This window comes from Mus pahari, chromosome X (genome assembly GCF_900095145.1).
Source record: "Mus pahari chromosome X, PAHARI_EIJ_v1.1, whole genome shotgun sequence".
In the NCBI taxonomy this organism is placed as follows: Eukaryota; Metazoa; Chordata; class Mammalia; order Rodentia; family Muridae; genus Mus; species Mus pahari.
In genome coordinates, this window is record NC_034613.1 from 91,592,409 (window position 1) to 91,601,710 (window position 9,302).

At 40.2% G+C, this 9,302-nt stretch overlaps 1 protein-coding gene across 13 annotated transcripts in view; it reads right to left on the reverse strand.

The window, feature by feature from the left end:
- The window catches only part of Atrx (ATRX chromatin remodeler), a 141,714-nt gene that overhangs the window by 110,165 nt on the left and 22,247 nt on the right, over positions 1-9,302 (reverse strand). For 4 of the 13 annotated variants that reach the window (XM_029534443.1, XM_029534447.1, XM_029534441.1 and 1 more), the window contains exon 2: positions 5,763-5,947. The exons of the other annotated variants lie outside the window; for them this stretch is intronic. The gene's annotated coding sequence lies outside the window, so the exon portion shown is untranslated. The remainder of the gene's footprint in view (positions 1-5,762; positions 5,948-9,302) is intronic. 13 annotated transcript variants of the gene reach the window in all.

Here is a 9,302-nt window from a genome sequence, read left to right on the forward strand (position 1 = left end):
CCTGGCTGTCCTGGTACTCACTTTGTAGACCAGACTGGCCTCGAACTCAGAAATCCACCTGCCTCTGCCTCCCAAGTGCTGGGATTAAAGGCGTGCGCCGCCACCGCCCGGCTTCTTTATTGATTCTTAATTTGCTACTATGTGATTAAGTTCTCTTCTCCATAAAACTTCACCTATGCTCCATGACTTTGGAGTTCTGGTAATTGCTTTACTATGTCACAGAAGTCTCATGTTGTCAGAAAGCAAGCATTGCTCTTGGCCAATTAAAGTATATGTGTAGCTGAAGAGATGCCTCAGAGGTCAAAAGCACCTGCTGCTCTTCCAGAGAACCTCAGTAGGTAATCAGTACCTGTGTCCTATGGTTCCCAATCATCTGTAACTAACTCCATCTTCAGGGCTTCTGATGCTGCTTTCTGGTACCCACAGGTACCTGCGTGCACATGTGCATACACAGACACCATAAATCAAAATCAGGTTATTTTAAAAGCACAGTTAATTTCTTGTACCTTTAACTTCCAATTAATTAATTAATTGGAAGAATAGATGCTGAAGTCTAAAGCATCAGTACTTCTTGCAGACTTTTGCTCTTCTAAGAGAATGTCCCTTTTGCTTAGTAATTTTTCGCAGAGCTCACTACCAATGATCACTGACTGTAGACCCCCCTAAAATTTTTGTCAAAATGTTATGCTCTGGCCAGGTATGGTAGAGCATGCATTTAGACCCAGCATTTAGGAGGCAGAAGCAGTGGATCTCTGAGTTCAAGCCCAGTCTGGTCTACAGAGTTAAGTCCCAGGACAGCCAGGACTACTTGGGAAAACCATCTCAAAAAATAAATAAAGACTAAATAAAATAAAATAAAATTATGATCTACATAACACCATTTTTATCATAAAACAAATCATATTTTATTAAAAAAAAAATTTAAAAAATTAGACCAAATGGCTCAGCAGGCAAAAATGCCTCTGTCAAACCTGGTGACCTAAGTTCAATTATCAGATCCATCGGATTCTTCTCTTCCTGGGATACAGCTCTTCCCTGGCAGTTACTCCACTGGCACAAGGGCTTCAAGCTATTCTCATCTCCTCCGTGGAATTTGCTGGGAATTAAAGAGTATTTGCAGCTTTTACAGAAAACCTGGGTTCAGTTCAAAACATGCAAATTGAATAGCTCAGAACAATCTGTAACCCAAATCCATCCAGAAGGTTCCATGTCCTCTTTTGCCCTCCCCGGGCACCTGCACACACATGCACATACCCCCAATATAGTTCCATAAAATAATAAAGATATTTTAAAAACTTCAGATTCTGGAGAACTTCAAATATTGAAAGAATAATGTTCAACTTGAATGAACTAACTATAAGGCCAACCAAAATAAGCAAGCTACAAATTATCTATAAAGTACAATTAGTTCTTAGATTTTAAAAATACGTAAATATACTATAAAATACCCAGTCTTGTGAACAGTGAGTGCCATCTACATAAGTTCACAGGTTGTGAGCCAGGTGTGATCTGTCATAATTGTAATCTTAACACACAAGAGGTTCATTGAAACAGGTGGAAAAACACTCATGCGTTTGTCCACAACCTCTGGGCTACATAGTGAGTTCCAGGCCAAAGTGGACTCCAAACTGAGATCCTGTCTCAAATCAGAAGGCAAACAAGATGGTACAGTGAGTAAAGGTCCTTGCCACACAAACCTGGTGACCTAAGGGCCAAGCCCTGGAACCCACATAGAAAGGAGGAGAAACCAACTCCTCAGAGTAAAGTTGTCGTCTGGCTTCTACATGTGTATGCTGTGGCATGCACATCTACAAGGTAAGTTTTAAAAAAATTGAAAAGCAGATGGGGGAATAACAAGTAGCATTTCTCCTACCTGTTTATAATGAACATGGCCCTTACTGCCCGAAAATTTTTATTGCCTTTAACTCATCTACTTTTCTTTCTTTTTTAAAAAAGGTTTATTTATTATTTATATGAGTACACTGTAGCTGTCTTCAGGCACAGCAGAAGAGGGCATCAGATCTCATTACAGATGGTTGTGAGCAACCATGTGATTGCTGGGATCTGAACTCAGAACCTCTGAAAGAGCAGTCAGTGCTCTTAACCACTGAGCCATCTCTCCAGCCCCTCACCTATTTTCTTAAAACTTTATGTGTAAGGTAAAAACCGGAAAGCATCATTGACCATATTTTCCCAAAATTTTCATGCTGATCTGCTCTTCATGGAATATAGAGCAGAAAAGGCAACAGGTGTCTCAATCAGTAAAACAGCACAAGACTGTGATATGTCTGGATCTGAGGCCAATCTGAGCTATAACGAAACCCTTTCTCAAACCAACCCCCCCTCACAAAAAATGTGCATCTGAGTAGTTTCAGAATTATCAGGAATAGAACAAAACAGTGATTTCATTTGTCCATCCCCATAAAGCTCACTTTAAACAATAACTGACAATCAGCTTTTCACCGATCCAATAAATCCATGCCCTGCTTTATTTAAAAATTCAATACTCACTGGAGCTGGAACAACAGATCATGCTTGTCAACTTTATTACTGGATTAAGAAGTGCCTAGATTAGCAAAGCACATGGCTGGGGTATGTATGAGGTGACTACAGAGAGAGGATTAACTAAGTAAACATTGACTCAGAATGTGCAGAGGCCATCCCAGATGTTGTGGGCCTAAATATAATAAAAAGGACTTTTTAAAATGAGTGTCCCAAAGCACAAGTATTTTCTCTTTGCTTCTGGAGCTGCTCTGCTGCCTTACACCCTCCCCATTAGTGACAGACTGAAAACTCCGAAACCATGAGCCTGAAGAAATCATTCAAGGAAATGAAAAGCTCACTGAGATAGAAGTGCTTTTTAAAAATCCTCCCTTTGGAGGCTGGAGAGATGGCTCAGTGGTTAAGAGCACTGACTAGTTTTCCAGAGGTCCCGAGTTCAACTCCCAGCAACCACATGTTCACAGTCATCTGTAATGGGATCCGATGCCCTGAGGACTGTGACAGTGCCCTATTCAGGTATCATCATAAAAATGTTATTTTCATAGCTGTCAGATAGTAACTGTGTAAGTCTAGAAAATAAGGCACATTTGAAATATAAATAAAATATCTAATAAAAAACAAAAAAAGAAAATAAGGCATAAGTGTATGCCAATTTTAGTTATTTAGATTTCTTACATGTAGTGCCCAAAGAGGTCAAAAGGAAGGCACTGATCCCCTGGAACTGTTGTCATGAATAGTGTTATAGACAGGTACTGTTGGGAAGTCAACTGTATCCTCTAAAGACTGGGGGATAAGGGCTCTTAACAACTACGCCTTTTCTTCAGCCACACACACTCATCTGTAGATTTTGTTAACGCTTTCATTTTTGCTACCAAATAAGGCAGAAGCCTATGCAGGTTTTCTCTGTGCCACTGAATACTAACCACTGGAAAACTAGCTGCTGGCAGGGCAGTAGTGGCACAAATTTTTCAAATCCCAGTACTCAGAAGGCAAAGGCAGGCCTTCTGTGAGTTCAATGACAGCTTGGTCTACAGAGTGAGTTCTAGGAGGGCCAGGGCTACACAAAGAAACCCAGTCCCAAAATCTAAAGAACGAAAAAAAAGAAAGATAGGAAGGTAGGAAATATAGAATCTCTATGCTAGAGAATGTTTCTCACAAACCCTTGCCAAATTTGTGCATTTTATATACACTGACCAGATTTAAAAACAAAAAGAATCTTATTACAGAAAACTAAGGCTCAGAGGTCCTTATTTACAAAATTCAGTAAGTTTCCATTTTTAATTATTCAGTGAAAAAAATCAATCAGTATGTGCAACTCCAATCAAATCCAATCCTATACTGACTGCATCCTTTGGAGAAACTTAAAACTTAAAACAGTCAGTCATCAAAGTTAAGGAAAAATAGGGCTGGAGACGAAGCTCATTAGTAGAACCCCTGCCTAACATGTGCAAGGCCCTGAGCTCAATTCACTAAAAAGTGAAAAAGCAGTTTTCCTAATAGATAACCCTCAAAACTCTGAATACTAAAGTTCTTAAGAGGACTAAAAATACAGTAAGACAAACACATAGCTGGTTAATAGAGCACAGTGCTTCCAAACTGCCTGTGGGTTTTGCTTGCTTAAGGGATCTTTTATTTTTGTTATATGTTGTAGTATTTGAGACAGAGTTCTGTACCCCAAGCTGGTCGCAAATTCTAATTGTGCAGGTGACAACAACCCCAAACCTCTGACCCTACACTCAGTCCCCAGCACCTGAACTTCAGGACTATCACTGGGTACTGCCATGCTTACTTTGTCTCCAGATTTTTTTTTTTTAGGATTTATTTATTTTATGTATCTGAGTGCTCTATCTGCATGTACACTTGCATGCCAGAAGAGGGCATCAGATCACATTACAGAAGGTATGAACAACTATATTACTTTATCACACTATAGATGGTTATTGCTGGTAACTGAACTCAGGACCTCTGGAAGAGCACTGTTCTTAATTGCTGAGCTATCTCTCTAGCCCTCATCTCTAAATTTTTTCATCTTTGTTCTTTATTGTCTTTACTAATGTGTTGTTTAAATCCTCTCTGATTAGGCTGGAGAGATGGCTCAGTGGTTAAGAGCACTGACTGCTCTTCCAGAGGTCCTGAGTTCAATTCCCAGCAACCACATGGTAGCTCACAACCATCTGTAATGGGATCTGATGTCCTCTTCTGGAGTGTCTGAAGACAGCTACAGTCAACTCATATACATAAAAAAGATGAATAGAACATTCTGATTCTCTTATTTTTTCAAATTTATGTATTTCTATTAAACAAACACACACATATACATACAAACATACATACAAACAAACATACATACATACATGCATATGTTTTGTCTCAAGTGTGCATGCCTGATATCCAGAGAAGCCAGAAGAAGGTGCTGGATACCCTGAAACTGGAGTCTTAGATAGCCGTAAGCAGCCATGTGGATGCTTGGAACCAAACTTGAGTCCTCAACAAGAGCAGCAAATGCTCTTAAACTCTTTCCAGCTTTCCAGATTAAACACATAACTTTACCTAAATCGCTAGCTTTATTTTTCACAGCAAGGCTACTGTGCCTACTACACTATCCACTAAGTTTAACAGTAACAAGACAGGGTGCTAACAATTAAAACAATCACCTCAATTCCTGCACTGGGGATAAAACTCAGTGGAAGAACATGTGTGTGAAGTCCCGAGTTCAATCCTCAGCACCACAGAAAGAATCAATCAGAACCTATAGATGTTTTACCTGCACGTAGGACTGTACCAGGTATGAGCCTGGTACTAGAAGAGGCCAGAGGGGAACACTGGATTCCCTGGAACTGGGTTTTATAGATATATGCTGCCACAGGGGTGCTTTGAATGCCTTGACTTTATTTTGAGCTGGAGATTGAACTGAAGGCCTTATGCAACACATTAAGCATGATCTTTATCACTGAGACCACTCCAACCATGAGTTTATAATAATAAAAATAAGATTATCTTTTTGTTCTATTACTATCGCTCTATACAAAATGTTCTCTTTTTTGGTGCTCTTATTTGTTTGAAATACTCGTGGAACACTTGAATTCTTAGTCTTTTGTGAGGAGCAGGTTCTAATTCATTCTTCGAGGGAGGAGGAAAGCTGAACAAACTGAGGACTGTTAGCTTATATTAGATTCATGAGATCTCAGGTCCAGGGCAGAACAACACACACATACCACAAAAACCCTAGAGACAATCAAATACAAGGAGCCATTGTTTACCTGAAACAGAGTACTTAAAATAGCTTCTGACAAGCTGCTGGAAGCCAAGGACGGATTGAGTGAAGCCTTAAAACCCCTGCAGCAGCAGCTGTCGACAGCTGGAGAGATGGTTCAGCAGTTAAGAGCACTGGTTGCTCTTCCAGAGGACCCCGGTTCGATTCCTAGCACTCAATGGCCGCTCACAACTGTAAGTCATAGAAAAAAATGAAACCGCCACTGTGGCCTCAGTCTCACAGGAATACCCGTATTTTGCTGATTTTTTTCCCCTAGGAACTACCTGGTTTATATCAACATATTAAAATATGCCCAAAGCATTATCTACCTTCTTGGAGGAAAGGCAATAAAATATCCCGAGACTTTTCTTGCCTTCCTGTTTTACCCAAGTGGATATGAAACTCAGGAAATATTTCCCAAGGTCAAAACAAGAAACTTGGGCTGGAGAGGGCCACTAGGGTTAAGAGCACTGACTTCTCTTCAAGAGGACCTTCATTTAGTTCCCAGGATGTACAGGGAAACTCACAACAGTCTGTTCTAACACTTGTGTGGTAGATGAGGCTGAGTTTGATCAACAGTGGTAACCAAAAAGCAAAACCATATACTAAAATCCAGAGGGCTACCTTGGTCTGTTACAGCATGCCTAACTTCCAACCACAAAGACAAGGCAGGCTGCCATGCTACAGGGCAAAGATAAAAAACAAAAAAAACATAAGTCTAAAAATTCAAAGTTAAGCATCAAGACCAAACTAAGATATGATGGAGAATTTGAAATTATCAGTTTGAGGATGTAAAATAACTATGCTAACACAAATAGTGGACTGAAAAACAGTTGCCAAATATATACAACATGAACAAGAATTTCTGGCCTGGCAGTCATGGCACACGCCTTTAATCCCTGGAGAAGCAGGCAAATCTCTGAATTCAAAGTCAGCCTGATCTACAGAACAGCCGGGGCAAGACAGAGAAACACAGTCTTGGGTGATGGGGGATGGACGACCGCCCACCCCACCACTGCTATCTTTGCAAAGGCTGATTAGAACTTCAGTCAGAGGTTAGAATGTTGCAACTCTTGAAACTCCAGAGTCTTGTTACAATGTATCTGTGGCTGTAGAGACTGGAGAAATGGCTTAGCGGTTAAGAGCACTAGTTGTTCTTCCAAAGGACCCAGGTTCAATTCCCAGCACCCATATAGCAGCCTAAAACTATCTGTAACTCCAGTGACAGGGAATCTGCTGTCCTTGCATTTTTATGTGCATTTGCACATAAAAATAAATCTCTTATACCAGCTAAGGAACTGTTCCTTGTCTACCTGTGTGGGACCGAACACTCTTTAACTAAGAGAGGGGGGAAAAAACCTTTTAGAATGTATCAACAAAACCCTATGCCCCACCAAAAAACTTATAAAGCTAATTATAAATGTAATCTCCAAACTCTAAAGCAAGCAATGTAAGGGTCAGTGAGATGTGTCATTTGATAAAGGGGATTGATGGCCACCAAGCCTAATGACCTAATTCAATTTCCAGGCCCCACGTGGTGTGAGGAGAGAACTAACACTCGCAAGCTGTTCTGTGATCTTCACACAGTGAAGGACAGGAGTATGAATACTCATGCGTAAATAAAGAAATGTAATTTAAGCTTAAAACAAGGTCCTTAAAGTTAAGAGAACCACAGGAAAAAAGGATTAACGTGGCAGTAAAACTGGCCACCTATCCCAAGAATGCCTGGCTAAGTAGATACTGCTGCTAGTGGTGTTGCTCATTAACTAGGGCTGCATTGTGATCTAAGTAGGCCATCAATAATTGACCAGGCCACACCTGAAGGGCACATCCAGTGCCCTTCAGAGATGATGGAATATGCTTGATGTGACCAGTCACCTCTTGAACCTCTAATGCTCCAATGTGCTGTAGCTGGAAAAAAAAATCTATCAATAAGAGGATGAAGCCCAAAAACATACCAAGAAAAAATTATCAAAGAAACAATAGACTAGAGTCTACCAAAGGCCTTGCCTTAAGGAGGAGTGCATTCAAAAATTATCTCCTAATAGGTACTAAGATTGTTTCAAATGTTTCAGTTTTCAAAAAAACAATTTCAAAATGTTTCAATTTTCAAAAAACAGTCTTTATGGAAATTGGTAACAGTGATATAATTTTGGAAATACATTTAATGCCAGAAATTATACACTTTAAAAAAATGCCTAAGCAGGATGAAGGTGATGCAACTTTGACCCCAGCACTTGGGAGTCAGAGGCAGGTGGATCTGTGAGTTTGAGGCCAGCCTGGTCTACAGAGGTGGGTCCACAGAGGTCCAGGTCAGCCAGGGCTACACAGAAAAACCTGTCTGGAAAAACAAAAACAAAAACAAAACAAGAAATGCTTAAAATGAGCCAGATGTGGAGGCACATTTCATCAATCCAAGGCCTTGGGAGACAGAGACAAGTAGATCTCTAAAAATTTGAAGCTAGCCAAACATATATAGTGAGCTCCTGGCTAAAGGCTGTCTCAAAAAAGAAAATGACTAAATTAAAACAGGGCATGGTGGTATATACCTGTAATCCCAACTTGGGAGAAGGAGGCAGGAGGATCAGAAGCTTAAGGCCATCCATCCACAGCTACCAAGTTCAGGCCAGCTGTGCTACATGAGACCTCCATCTCAAAAGAGAGAGAAAAATAGAAGTAAAAACAAAGAAAAATGAAAATTTTAACAAAAGGTTAAGATGGCTAACTGCAGTAGTCACACCTATAATCGCAGCACTGGAAAGAATAAGGAGGATTGCTGCCAATTCAAGGCCAGCCTGGTCTATATAACAAGTTCCAAGACAGCCAAGACTAATCAATGGAACTCTCAAAAAAAAGGGGGGGCAATGGTTAAAATGGTAAAATTTGTTCTAGCTGGGTGTGGTGACACACACCTTTATTTTTTTTTTTCATTATGTGTGTATGTGTGTGTGCATGTGTGTATGCATGTGCGTATGCATGTATGTGTGCAAGCACATGCACATATGAAGATGTCTTTTGTAATTGCTACCTACCTTCTTTTAATGTGAGAGAAAGTGTGTGTGTGTGTATGCGGGGTTGGGGTGGGGGTGGGGGGGTGGAGAAGAAGGGAAGGAATAGGACCTGCAGGAGATGGCTCTTTCTTTGTACCTTGGCACACACCTTTAATCCCAGCACTCGGGAGGCAGAGGCAGGTGGATTTCTGAGTTCGAGGCCAACCTTGTCTACAAAGTGAGTTCCAGGACAGCCAGGGCTATACAGAGAAACCCTGTCTCGAAAAAACAAAAAATTGTGTTCTGTGCTGTGTATTATACAATCGATAAAAAACAAACAAACAAACAAAAAACAGTAGCAAATGTAAAAGCTCCCAAATATGAAAAGAGTTTGAATTCTCCTGGACACTAGTTCCAGCGGAAACAATTTTTTTACCCAAAAATGCATATGAAAATGTCTAGACTGCTTAAAGTAGTAAGTTTCAAGAGCAGTTTTTTTTAATTTGTTGATTTTAAGTATTCATTATTAGTGTGTATGTGTGTATAACACATGTGTG